This window comes from Cygnus atratus, chromosome 1, assembly GCF_013377495.2.
Source record: "Cygnus atratus isolate AKBS03 ecotype Queensland, Australia chromosome 1, CAtr_DNAZoo_HiC_assembly, whole genome shotgun sequence".
Lineage (NCBI taxonomy): Eukaryota > Metazoa > Chordata > Aves > Anseriformes > Anatidae > Cygnus > Cygnus atratus.
Window position 1 is genome coordinate 63,287,517 of NC_066362.1, and position 14,540 is coordinate 63,302,056.

The window sequence follows — 14,540 nt, forward strand, 5'->3', positions numbered from 1 at the left end:
GTGAGCTGCTCACCCAGCTGCAGCACAACCCTGAGGACTCCTGTGCAGCATTCATCGTTTTCCTTAAAGCCTCACTTTTTGGCATCAGAACAGTATCAAAATATTCATTTAAAAAAAAAAAAAAAGCTGACAGCTTGCATGTTGGGGATGAAAGTCTTCCAAAACAGAGAGCAAACAAAAACCCATGACATTAATCAAAACAAACCAAACAAACAAAAACACATTTGTTTAAGGCTAAACATTTCATTGCTTTTATAACCTTAAGTTTGCCAATACTCCAATCCCTCTCCACCTTATATGACCTCACCCAGTTGTTGCTTCCCTCCTTTATTTTTTCCTTTCTCTCCCTCCCTGCAAGCGACAGGTCATTCCTGCATGGGCATCTTCACAAGCAAGAGCAGTCACAGTATGTTAAATATTTCACAACAATATAAAGCATAGATTGTGTTTGATAACTACCTACTCCTCTTCCTGTCAATTACTGCGTGTCATACTGCAAGGAAACACACAGGCTCTGGGTTTCCATATCCTTACAGCAATTTAATCCTTCTGTCTTATAGTGATCATAAACCCGGGGCAGGGGGGAAAGATGGGGAAAATGAGTGTGCCATGACTAATTTCTATTTTTAGAAAAGAGTCAACGAATTCACTAGGTTTACAAGCACTGACGTAAACCACCAGCCCGTCTTTCACTGTTTATATAGCACCTAGCACTGAAAAGACCAGCAGAAGACTCTGGGGCCTGCAGTCACAGTGCAAAGCACAGTGATGGAGCTAATGAAGAACACTTAGTTCTTTGGTGACTTCCGTGGGTCACAGTAACATTGAACCTTTCAAAATGACATTGCTTGAAATGAGTTTTTCAGTGAAGTTTTCACCCTATAGTGAATAGTAATAATAAGAATAAAGCTGTAAAGTTCTTTTCTTCAAAAACGCCAAAGCTCCAGAAAAGATGCACTGTACACATTTCCTGTATTTGTTACAGGCCTTCAATACTTGGAAGAATTGCTTTTGTCAGGCAACTGGATGCTCTCCCTCAATCGCATGTTTAACATTGCAGTTGCAGTGACTAAACTGAGGTGAGAATTTACATCCCTGAAGAGGCACTGTCCCTTCAAGTCCCAGTGCCCCAGCAAGTAACAGCAGAAGCAGTAGCTCCATGTGTCTTTTAGGTGCTATTTAGGAATGTCAAGGGATATTTGTCCGCTCCATTTCAAACCTGCGCTGACTGGAACAACTTGGTGTCACCATTTTTATGCATGCTGTCTATGCACATGGGTCTCCTGATACCAGTCTGGAAAGGTCACACTACGTGATCCCTACATGCTCTTCCATAGGCTGCTCTTTGCTCTGCTCACCCTTCAAGCCAAGTACTTGCAAGACAGTCCACTGCTGCTTTCATGCAACTTCTGACTGGAGCCTGCGCAAAGAGACACTGCCTGAAAAATACCACAGCAGTATGACAGTATACTTTATATCACCTTAAGGCACATATAAGTGCATTGCACTTCAGATATTTGATCTCTCAGAATCAGAGATCACAGCTTCACCAGTGTATTCCATATTCAGACTGCCCCTGTTATACGTAAGTATACTGTAAGTCAAACTGAAATAGCCAAAAACATGCCAAAGGGCAAAAGCGAAGATTACTTCTAATACCAAAAATAGTACTTACGGCACCACATGGAGCTTCCTGGAAATCTATGAGGGTTTTGTGTTATGTTTATAGGAAAACAGTATGCATTACAGATCCTAGAAAACAGCTCCTAAGAGCAAGACTGGTGGGGAAAAAAAAAAAAAAAAAAAGATGTTTCCTACTATCACATGTAGATTTTTCTCAGGATACAGAATAATGATACAAAGTGGGAGGAAAGTTATGATGCCCATTCTGTTGGGTGATTACCAAAATCTAAAGGGAGAAGGGCAACTTCAAACCTGATAATAAAACAGATAAGGAGCCAATAGAAAGATTTTAAAACAAGTATTCTTTGTACCTACGAAAAATCAGATGCCCACAAACACTGAGGTCAGGAGGCAGAGCCATTTGCATGCATCTGCTCCAAGCTTCTCTAGCAAATCTCTCAAGCTCACCCATGCAATCATTCCCTTCCCTCTATGCAACCTCAGAGGGCTTTCAAGAGGAAAACCAGCACGCTGAACCCAAACCTTCCACAGACCTATGCCATCTGTATCTCTGTGCAGAACTGAATTAAAAGTGTTCAGAAGTTAGGGCTAAATATAAGCCATTTTAATTCAACTTACCCTAAGCTGAACTTTTGTCAGAACTGCAAAATGCACTCAAGTAAATAGTATTCTTAAAAATTGTTAGAAACATATTTTCAATGCAAAAAAAATCCAGACCTTTCATTGCATGGTATAATACAAGATGACATTCTTTTATTCTGGAAGCTAATCCTGTACTTTAAAGGTATCAGAAGTGCAAGTTAAATGGATTATTGCAAGATCACACAAGAAAAGCTAAGCACGTTGGAAGCATACACCTATTTCCTAAAACAATGCAAGAGATAGTACTTTGAGCCAGTGCTGATTTACAGAAGTGCACTACAGAAATCTTGCAGCTATGAATAGAACTCAATGAACCTGACAAACAAGCCAGAAGTAGAAATAAATATCACAAAACTGATTTGCTTTAGAAAGTCTCGAGCTGGTGAAAGCAGCAGCAGAACAAGCCAAAAGTAACACAGTTCCCTGTGTGGCAGATTTACTAGGCAAACAGCTCAAGCAACTGCAATCATTTACTCAGAATAAGAGCAAAAAGACACCACCACATTCCAGCTGTATTGCCTCACACAGCAGCTGGATTTTAATGTGTTTACTTGCTTCAAGGCACCCCCCGAGAAAGTTTAACTCATTGTGCCTCTGGACACAAACACCCCCAAGCCTTGAAGAGATTAAGGCTTAACAGAAGCATCCCGTTCAGTCTTACCTGGTTCAGAAGACATTTTTTTTTAAAAAAATATATTCCAGTACCACTGCACGAGGAATTGCTTTCACAATGGTAATAACCCTGTGGCACGCTCACATATATCCTATTTACATGACCTATAAGCTGCCAGAAAGGACTCGCCAGATGTACAGTATATGCCGACAGTTTACATGCTGGGTCTTTCAATTACACCGTGCTCCTCCTCTGGCCAGCCGGTTTCAAGAGGAAAAACGTAAGCATGCGAGCCAGTCAGCTTAGAGAAAGAAGTGAAGCCTGCTGCTCACTATTAAAGAGGAAAAACAAAGAAATTAGCTTATGTAACTACACAGTGCTGGAGAAGGGAGGAGGAAGAGGAGGAGGGACGACCATAAATTGTTTTGTCTAATGCTCAAGCCGCTATGAAAGTTCTGTCACTACAAACTGCGTTGCTCTTTGAAAATAAAGCACTATCAAGGTTAAAGGACAAATTCGAGCATTTCTGTGGTCGGGACTTCGTTCTCCCTTTACACTACACAATGCTCGTTTCTAATATATTTTTTTTCACTGTATAATGTGTATACTTCATTCTAGGAATAAGTTTATAAACACAGCACACAATACTGGAGCATTGGACAAAAAAGTCTACACTAAGGAATTGTCATGAAAATATTAGCTTATTTGGCACAGATTAAGACTCCCTGGAATTATTTAAAATCAAATTTTAAATGGCATAAACTAGCTATTGTGCCCAAGGGCAGAACACAAAGCGATTACAGTGAATTCTGTACTGTGAAATGCAAATTTTCAAAAAGTGAAAGGACCAACAGAAAAGAAAAGTTACTGAAAGTGGCATTTTTTTTGTTGCTCACATGTGAGCTCTCCGATCACATGGTCCCTAGCTGGCACGCATTTATACCAGCAGGAGAAAGAAACCAGGATTTAAATCCAGCCCTGTCAATTTGGATAACATGAGTCCGGATACAGCAGCCAGCTCTTCATTCACTGCAGCTGAGGTCATCTTCAGCCAGGGCTCCAAACCACATCTCCCTGCAGCCCCTTCCACCAAGGTCCACTCCTAATCCTCACACTCAAGGCTACGCACAAGCACGCCGCTGCAGAACTGCTCTGAAGGACAAGTACCAAGGGTTACAGGGAATACACTTGCAAAACAATCCATTGTTATGAATATCTGTTTTTTCACTGAGGATACAGTTCTCTTGATGAGGGCAGCTAATTATTTCCTTTCTAGTACAGATGTCAAAGTTCGTTTTTTTTTTTTTTTTCCAAAACCTGTAAGAGCAACTATGTTCTCCTATTTATTTCAAAACTTTGGTTTTATTTTTCTTCTTGAGATGAGAAGATGCAAGTTCAGCGCACATGGATTTGAAAACTAAACAGAATCCATTTTTAGCCCTTTAACCCAGACTTTCATGTGTTGTTTGTTTGTTTTTGACATGTATTTTTGAACTGCTCAAATGGCAATTTGCCATCTTTGATACTCCTAGCCAGTAATCCTGGTCTCATTAAAGAAATCTCATTCACCCAGGTCATCAATACACCATGAAAACAAAAAGTAACAGTGTGTAAATGATTAAGTTTATAAAAGGCGGGACTAAGAGACCAGACTGAGAACTCCAATGAACAGGTTACATTTCTGTTCTGAAGCTCATCTCCCAGAGTTCAAAGACTGCCTCCTTACTTGGGGCTTCCAGATGAAGCAAGCCTACAACAGAACACCGTCTCTCTCCAGAAAAGGCTTTGCGAAGAAGATGCATTTTCTTGGATATCCCATATTTGAAAAAAAACGCTTTCCACACCAGACTGTTTTGTCCACCTGCCAGTGAGACTTGGTCCATCTTCCTTCAGCCTGACACACTTTTCCTAACCCAGGAAAAACAGTGATGATGCACATAGGTGGCAGATTTTAAATTCAGATGGGATCAGCAATAGTTTTCAATTTTCATGCAAGCAACACAGTAGATTAGAAAACTGTAAGAGAAAAGGCTGTAAAATAGTACAAAAAAGCAATTGATTCAGGTATGCAGTTACAGAAATACAAGATACTGCCTGCCACAAGGTAAGAGAAGATGAGGGGTCAGACCAGGGAAAGCACAGGGCAGTGGCAGGGAAAAATCAAAACCAGCTGCCAAGTCTCCCTTTTCGGGTAAGCACATATCCCAGCTATTTCTGACTCCGCAGCATGAGACGCGTGGGAGGGAGGCCATCTGAGCTCCCAGATTCTGCTCTCCTCCATCCCTGAGGTGCCAGCAGGAGGCACGGAGCACACACCAGATCCCAGCTCTGACTAGGGCTGGTCCACCTTCTATCCATCAGGTGACTTCACTGCTTGCAACAGCTCATGGAGAGCAACCTCAGATCCCGATTTGCTCAGGGAAAAAAAAAGGAATTTCACAAACTTAAAGGACATTGTGAAATTTCCTTTCCAGAACAGCAACATTAAACAGGCATAAAGAAGTCTCCAAAGCCTAACTTCAAAACACACACTTAAATCCTCCATTTTTTTAAAAAAAAGAAGATTGTTTTATCTCTGTTTGATTAGCTAGCAGATAAGGGGATTTGGGGGAGATTAAAACAGATACAGTGGGGACATCTCATTAATCTATTCCCCTGGTTTCACAGGAGTTTTATACCCAGCTTTCCTTACTATAAGAACAGAAACAGTGCAAAGTACAACCTACACCCTAATGTCATATTATCAAATATTAGTTGCAATCACATTGACAAGAGGCACAGCTGTATCTGACTGGTCATTAGAACATATCCCTCAACTTTAAAGAAAAATTAACTGAAGAATAAATTTACATTTATTACATTTTTCTAAAAGCAGAAAAAGTGGCATGGAGAACAGCTAGTTAAACAAAGTGTTCTCATTAGTGGTTAATTAAAATCATACCACTGTGTAGCTGCTGTCATTTAATATGAATAAAATAGCTATTCAAACTAAAACCAGCATAGTTTTGGTCCACACACATGCATGGTAAAGTAGTTTAACTTTACAAAACTGAGTTATCTCAACTCAAAAGTATTGGCTCACCATATGACTTCATGACGCCAGTACTAGAGTTTTTACAAATGACTAATAATAAATATAGGACATTTACTCTGATTTCCACCTCCAAGCACTCTGCAAACTAAACTTCACAAGCTTTCTTACTATTTTCCCCATTTTGCAGGTAAGAGAACTCAAATTGTTTGCCTCTTTTGACTATTCTTAATTTGATGAAGCTATTGTTGAGAACAAAGTCACGTTATCGTGAGCACTCTCAGGAAATCTGAAAAGTTGAACCAAGTATTAAAGGGCGACATGGACAGCATTCCACACTTTCACACACCCCTGAGAACAAATCAGCTCATGTGACAGTGAATCACAGCCCAACGTTCAGTCTCTCTGCCTTCAGCTGCCGTCTCACTGCAGGCTCACTTCAGGCACAGAGTGTTTGAAAAGTTTTGTTGAGAATACTGCATCAGGATATGGTATGCAGTTTCTGCAAGCCAGTCATGGAGAAAAAGTGATTTTTCTCCCACCTGAAGGATCAGTAGCCTCAGATCCCTTCCAGCACAGAACAGAGCACAAGCAGTTTGAATTCCAATACATCAGTGCTCTCTGTTGAAAGCACCCCCTACTTTTTTTTCCTTCTTCCTGTGACAGACCTTTAAATATATCGGTTAATCCAAAAGAGACTTAAAACCACATCAACCAAACAGGCACATTTCACAGGGTTCCCATAAGGTAGATACGGCTGTCTCACACTGTTACTTACCTCTCACCCTTTTCCTTTCCACCCAAGTACTTCAAAAGCACAGTAATTTGGTCCTAGGCAAAAATGAAGGCACGCTTTGTCCCTAAGCCAAAACAGTTTCCAAGGTCCTGCCAGAAGTCTGCAGTGTTCTGTTTGGTTCCCAGCTGTTCTTAGGGTAATGGGATTAGCTAGCAAGGCACCACACACCCTTGCCCCAGAAAAATCCACTCTCCTTCAGCCTTTGCATGTGCTGCCCTTAATTCTTCATTCTTGTTATAACCTTAAATAAGCAATGTGCAAGAGCCCAACATAGTCCTGCCACTCGTGCTTTGTTGTTCCATTTGGCTGTAGGGGGGGACATGGTGTGGGCTTCCTGCCTTTGATCACCATGTGGCAACAAAATAAAAGTCAAGCAGCCAACTACCAGGAGCTGCACGTGAGGAAAACCACCACATGCATGTTCAGAAGTTTCCCCTCTCTGCCAAGGAAGGGAGATGATGCCCACAAGGATGTGGTTAACGTAACAGCTGCATTTCAATTTAGTGGTTCTAGTACGCGAACCACTTTGCAGCTATAGTCAGTTTACTCCCTTATCAAAACATCCAGCCCATGATCAGGCAATGCAACCCAGCAGGAAAATCCCCACAGGCAAAACAAAGAGTTTTCTTTCAGGTTAGCAAACTGAACCGGTGTTTTCTACAACCTGACCAGCTCCAAGAGGCGTGTGGTGGAAGCCACGGCATGGCACGGCACAGCGGGCAGGAACATGCCTGCCCTTCTCCAAGCCAGGCTGTCCCCTCAGATCAACTCTGACATCCTATCAAGGGGCAGCAATGGGCTGCCCAGGACTGCAGAGGTTAATGATGACCGAGTGCAGTAGCTGTGAAGAGTTGGCAAGGGCCCTTGAATGGATACACGAAGGATGAAATTCATGCATGATTGCCAGATATCCTCAAGAGAGGCAAGGCAAGATGATCAGCATGCATCCCAAGAGTACAGTCATGTCAAGCCAGTGGCTGATGATGGAAAATATTGCTCTTCCTCTCCTTACAGAGTCTTGTCTGGCAGTGAAGCAAGCTGGTTCAGCTCACTAATCTGCCAGAAACATACTCATTTTCTCTCGGATTGGTCTGTTAACTTAGCAGGCTGAGATGCCCCGTTTGGTCAGATGAGCATCAGTGTCAACAGAAGGAAAAAGGGTGAGAGAGGACAGTACGCAAACCTAGTTATTTGAGGTCTCATTAAGCTGCATCCTTTAAGCTTCGCCCCATAGACATGTGAGGAAGGAAGAAAAAATGGTACAACTCAATACATGCATGTCCCCATTGAAAAATAAGATGGGAAACAAACTAGATTCAGCAAGTGACCTACAAAAACAAGCGACCACCAGGAAGAAAAGGGACAAGGAGAAGTCCACAGGAGTGGGCTGGGTGGGAAGGGAGTCTAAAAATGGATATTTTGGACTGCCATAACAAAAAATAACAATAGTACCTTAAAGAGATGGGTAACTAGCCTCCCCAAGTGAGAAGTATTATGAGCGATCCCAAATCTGCAGCCCACACAGAAACAAGTTTGTTCTAAGGACACTCCCTCCCAGTTCTGAAATCAAAAACTACTCCACCAGTCCCTCCTCCAGCTCTCCTGGTTCACGTGCAAGGATTTGGGCTTAAGACAAGCAATAGCAAGGCAGGTGTGATGAGCAGTTATTGTGCCACAATTAGAAAACAACTAACAGTATTTTTCCATCTTTTTTTTCCCCCTCTCCAGCTCAGCTGTAACACGTGCCCCAAAGGGAAAGCCAGTGGCTGCACAAAAGCCCAAAGGACATGTAATAGGAGTTCTTAAGGGAAAAGTCTGCTTTTTTTTTGTCCTACATTTGTACAGCACTTGTCATGGTAGAATCATGGTGTCTGCAATTTAGGATAAAAGCAATACAAAGCCCTCCAAATAAATAATTAAATGGTTATAGTTCTACAAAAAGTAAGAATTATACTGCAGATGAGTGCCACATCACTACCATCTACTCTATTAGTGCTTACAAAAGGGATGCATTTGTTATGGCAACTGTATGTTTTACACTAACCATATAAAGCTGTGTTTCTGTCACTTAAAGTATTTCCCATATTTACCAAAAATCCAGGAATCTGTGATTCAGTCTTCCAAGTAATCTTTTCTGGCAGACTAAGATCAGCAATTGTTAAATAAGTTTTGTTTTTATATCTGAGAAGCAGACAAAGGCTTTGCTTATCAACTGGGTTTAATTCTCATGTTTTAAAAAATGGCTTAACAGTTCACTATTTCTTATAATTTTTATTTATTTATTTATTTTAACAAAATTGGGAGAAAAGCTTCATATTACAATTTAGGGACAAGGAAATTACTTTTTATAGCACTATCCTTTCTATTACACTAACACACAGTAAATAAATACCAAGCAAAGACCCTATGACCCAGCATCTCTCCCTTTTCTTACGTTGTGTTTGCTGCTTTCTCCTCCTCTTGCCTTCCCCCGGAGAAGACTCCGGGCCGCTGCCTGCACCGCAGCTGCTGTCTCTTCCCCAGTGGCCCCACTACCTCCTGCGGGGATGGTCCCAGTTGCCACCACGCTCTGTTGGCAGCCAGGCAGGAGGACCAAGCTAACAAAGGCTGGCGGTGCGAGGCCAGTAGAGCAGCCCTCATGCCTCACCAGGTGGGAACCACATGTTAGTTGCTACCACAGAAACCCACACACTTATTTAAGAAAGGATGGGGAAAAAGGGAAGTGGAGAGAGGAGAAAAAGCTTGCAACCTACCCTAATAGCATTGTGCCACCCATCGTTCTTCACCTTCAGAGACTAAACGTATCGCTCATTTAACAACTTTGCAAAACAGCTGAAGGACACAGACTCTCATTTTCCAGTTAATTTAGCTTTTGGTCACACATTACACATTCACAAAAAAAAACACCCCTATCCCCTCCCCGCCCCCCCCCCAAAAAAAAAACGACAAAGCAAAACAAGCAGAAAAAAACAATTCAAACCAGAAAGACCAGCACACAGACTTTTCTTTAAATTTAGCAGTTAGTGAAAGGCTGCATCCTCAGCTTAAAAATTACCCCACCATGTTAGAAATCCAGACAGTAGAAAGACTCACAAGTGAAGCTGGTCAGCATGCAGTAACAGTGATTTAGCTTTCATATAAACATGTTAAAAAAAAGGTTGGGCAGCGTCAGATACTAAGTATAAAAGTACTAATTATTCTTGCTTTGAGTTAATGAAAAACAGCATGACAAATTCACAACAGACACCAGAGGGGAACACATCAGTACATTTCCAGAGCAGATAAGGGCACACGAACTACAAATGATGGCCAGGAAAAAAAATAAGAAATCATTCAATCAAATATTGCATGTCTGAAAAGAACCAGTAGCAAATGTTTGGGTAGCCTACATCAGAAGGCAGCCAGCACACAATGATTTTTCCCTCAATCACCATGGCTTCAAGCATCAGATGTCTAGGATCACCAGAGTCAGCAGATGTGTTTGTGCAACTGTGTTTTACAGCTGCTGACAGGCATATTCACTGCAAATTTATTTAGTCTCTTCCTGAGTCCCATTTGTATTTCTTGAACAGAATATGCAACAGTATAGGCATTTTCAACCTGTTCTACCTCAACTCTGACTTCGTGCTTTCTGGAGAAGAGAAGCCTGATGGCACAGTGGTGTTGCCCTTTCCCTTCCACCCTTCTCCATCTTCCCCATCACATTCTAAAAGGCATCAGGGTAACTTTTTTTCCAGAACACAAACAGCTTTAGTCTCTTGACTTTGTCATATTTAGACCAGCCTAACCTAGTACTTACAGGATAGTCAGCAAACTGGGACCTTCTTTACAGACTTTTTAGCTCCTGCCATTAATACATATTGCTGCTTTTTTTCCAGTCCATCTGGCCTTACTAAATTCAAGTGTCCAAAGGAAAATGATCAAAAGGGATTCCCCAACCAAATTGTTTCAGAAAAGGAGGTAATGATACAGACAGTGGTGACAAGTGACAGAATTTCAGCTTTTGGTACCATAAAGGTGGAAGATCAATGACAGTCATGACTCTCCATTTTACATAGCAAAGTTATGCAGCTAGTTAAACACATACTTCAGAGACCACATCAGCACTAATGAAACTATAATTTTCTTTAAAGTATTACTATCCAAACCCCAGACCTCATCAGCCAGCTGGTAATAGCTTTTCATCATTTAACACAAAAGCAATCAATAAGCTTTTCCCCACAGTTCTTTTACTGCTATCTATGAACTTGAGAAAAACTAGAATCAGAAAAGATGCCCGTTATAAAACATACACCGTAAAATGTCATCATTGCCTTTCTTATGGAAAGGGATTCTAAAATTCCACCCAATTTTGAGATAAACATGGATTAAAGCAGTTCCAGTGACCTACAAAGAAAATCTTCATACATCAAAACGCAATCAATAGACTACAGTATCAAAGAACCGTAAGGAGATCACATTGGATTGAACAGCTTTTCCTTCCCATAATGACTGTTCCCTGTGCATTGTTTTACACTGAAAACGTCTGATGTGAAATTGCAGTATGTATCACACTTGTTATCTCTGTGCATCATTCACACACACTGAGGACGTTACACAGAATGCACATGTATACACACACACAAAAAAACACAACTCAGCTACCTACTGAAGTCTTATTCCTGTACTAAACAGCAAGCAAAAAAACATTTTACAATTTTCATAAATTTTCAACAGTAGAAACATTTTGGAGTATTCTCAGTCATACCAGACCATCATCAACAATAAGACAAGTCTGGAAAATTTAAGTTCATTGTTTAGAAAGACCTTATTTTATAATACTTATAAATATTTATAATTTATAGACACACATACCCCCAAAAATTAGAAATGAAACCAGCAATCATCCTCTTATGCCAGCAGCAATGCCATAGCATTTAGAATAAATAGTAAAATGAGGAAAAAATGTGTAAAATGAGGAAAAATGGTGTTTTGTCTAGTGTCCTGGATGATTTTTTTCCAAAGAATATGTACCAAAAATAACATAACGTTAGCAGAGCAGTGCAGCACTGGTGACTTCACTGCATGCAAACAGTGCTCACATGGCTACCTCTGAATATTTCATCATATTGGGATGTGTTGTATTTTGAGTTTTAGATAAAGCTCTAACTCCAGCAGTAAGCCTTCCATTTTATTTTGGCTTATAGCAGCTATCTGCTATTATAGGAGAACAGGAATAGGCTGCGCAGGGAAGTGGTCGAGTCACCTTCCCTGGAGGTCTTTAAGAGACGTTTAGATGTTGAGCTTAGTGATATGGTTTAGTGGAGGACTTGTTAGTATTAGGTAAGAGGTTGGACTGGGTGATCTTGGAGGTCTCTTCCAACCTAGACGATTCTGTGATCTTTGAGTTTGCTTTTAGCAGCTTCCACAGTTAAAACCGACTCACACACAGAAATCTTGACAAGCCAAAAGGACAAAAAAAAATTGTGAGTTGCATTACAGTGGGTGTCCAAGTCATAACAGCAAAATAAGGCTCCAAGCAATTGCATGAACAAGAGCTACTGAAGAGAATCAACATCAAAATTAGTCATGGAAGCTGACTTGGCACAAAGAGCTGCCAGAGAACTATTAAAGCTGTAAAGAAAAAGTGGCATGGGATCTTTAAAAAAAAAAAAAAAAGCTACTCATCAAAAGGGTTCATAGTTTATATATTTTGCAAGCTTAATAACAGCTGTACAATACTCAACCATGCTGTAAATAATAAAGTAAAAATAGCATCAAAATATTTCTTCTAAGTGATAGATCTCAGTCTCAATGTAACTACTGCAAGCATGATATGGGAAGCCTTCATAAACTATTTGAATTGCAGAGAGCACACTTCATGCCTTCACTCATTTCCTTTAGCATCAATGATCTCCTTAAGAAAAGGATGACAAAAACATTAACCCACATAGGAAGCAGGGCAGGAACGTGGCAGCACAAAAGCAGTGCTGGGACAGAGGAAGAGACATGAGCCAGGAAAATTCCAAGTGAGAAGTTCAGATCCTGCCCTGCAGGAATAACTCAGTACAGAATCAACTTGTTCCTCAAAGCAGTAACACAAGCCCTGGAGCTAATCTTCCCTCCACCACTCCAACAGCAGCTGTGATCGACAGCACTCAGAAACATACCACACTGCCCATGGCACTAACTCAGTGCCTGCAAAACAAAGTCCCCCAGCTACAGAAAAAAACTGGAATTCAGGACTTCTGAAGCCTCAATCCTGACTTTAGGCAGAGGTCATGAGCTGAGAAGGCTCACACGATACAGCCCACACACAAAAGCATCCCTCTCAGTGACTAAGGGATAGACCATCATCATCACATCACTTCCAGTTCTGAGCTCCACTTTCCCAAATGTACTCAAGTATTTGCTCTGCTCAGATGTTCATCACAAAGTAAACAATTCTCATGTTTCTACCAGACTAAGTAGTATTTTTGTACTTTAGAGCAACTGGATGAACTGAACACCTTGGGAAAAAATGCCACTTCAAGATATTTGTTTGCTGGATCGCGGTCATTTACCCCCACCCTGTTCTCCTAACTGCCAAGTCTGAGCAGCGATTACCTGGAAGGAATGTTTTCTGAAGTCATTTGCAGAACAGCTCTGAGCCTTCAGAGTCTTCAGTGAGACACTGCAAAGGACAGGACAAATGTACGTCTTTACTAAATGCAAGACCCCCAGAATGGTCTAAAAAACAAAGCAAAACAAAAAACAAACAAACAAACAAAAAAAACCACCAAAAACAAACTGCTCCAATTCACAGGTGTGTCATTACTCTGCATGTTGCCAGCCTCTCACATCCAGCCCTGCATAAAGAAGAGCCTCACTGCACCGGTTTAGTATGGAGATCTGCTTTAGAACCAATTCAACAAATTTCATGTTTTCTAAAATCTGGCACAACAATTTCTAGTATCATCTAAAAAGCGTTAATGCCTGCATTTTGTCTCCACCCATACAAAGCACAAAAAGATGCAAGGCCCTGTGAACAGACCAAGAGCGGCAGTGCTGTGTCAGCAGGTTTGTCTTCCCACATCCCGTATCCCGAGGACTCCATTATTCCATGGGAGCTGAAAAGAGAACAGTTTGTAAACAGGCACCCAGACTTTCCAAAACAGTGAGCTCTTCAAGGGGAACTGCAGGCTTTAATAGCAACGTACTGTGAGGAGACAGTACAGACCCTCAGCTTTTTATTATTTTAACACTCAGAATACAGCAGTAAATGGCAGGAAAAAAGTGAATCAAACACTGAGCATGTTTAAAAGCTCTGCAAAGTAGCAGCCTGAAGACAATGTATAAATGAAAGCAAGTCATGTCGAACAGCATTCCACAGTCATGCGTCGAAGGAAAAGCAGAAAGACTTGTCTGTTTGAAGAAAACAATTGTGATCGTTTATATGCAAGCCAGCCTCCTATATATTGACTCAGGATTTCAACATTTAGTGACAAGCCTCCCTGAAAGCTTGATATGTATATCTATTATAAACAAAATCATGAAAAGCCCACTGTTTAATAGGTTGCACTCCTAAATACTATTTACAGTTGGGAGTTCATTCAAAGTGCCTTTTTTGTGAGCTGATACACCAAAATTGAGCTTACCATCTTAAAATAATACCACTACTGAGTACAACCCATCACCATCTCTGCTGGCCCCCAAAGACAGTATTTTAGAACAAATCTCCTTCAAGGGATCATGTAGCACATTACACTGACCCTTATTTGTTTGCATTACGCATAAACATCAGAGCTGATTGTAATAATCCACCAAAGCTTTTTTTAATCTTTAAAAAATAATTA

At 40.9% G+C, this 14,540-nt stretch overlaps 1 protein-coding gene across 5 annotated transcripts in view; it reads right to left on the reverse strand.

Moving 5' to 3' along the window:
- Positions 1–14,540, reverse strand: part of FGD4 (FYVE, RhoGEF and PH domain containing 4) — a 94,283-nt gene that overhangs the window by 54,041 nt on the left and 25,702 nt on the right. The window lies entirely within an intron of this gene.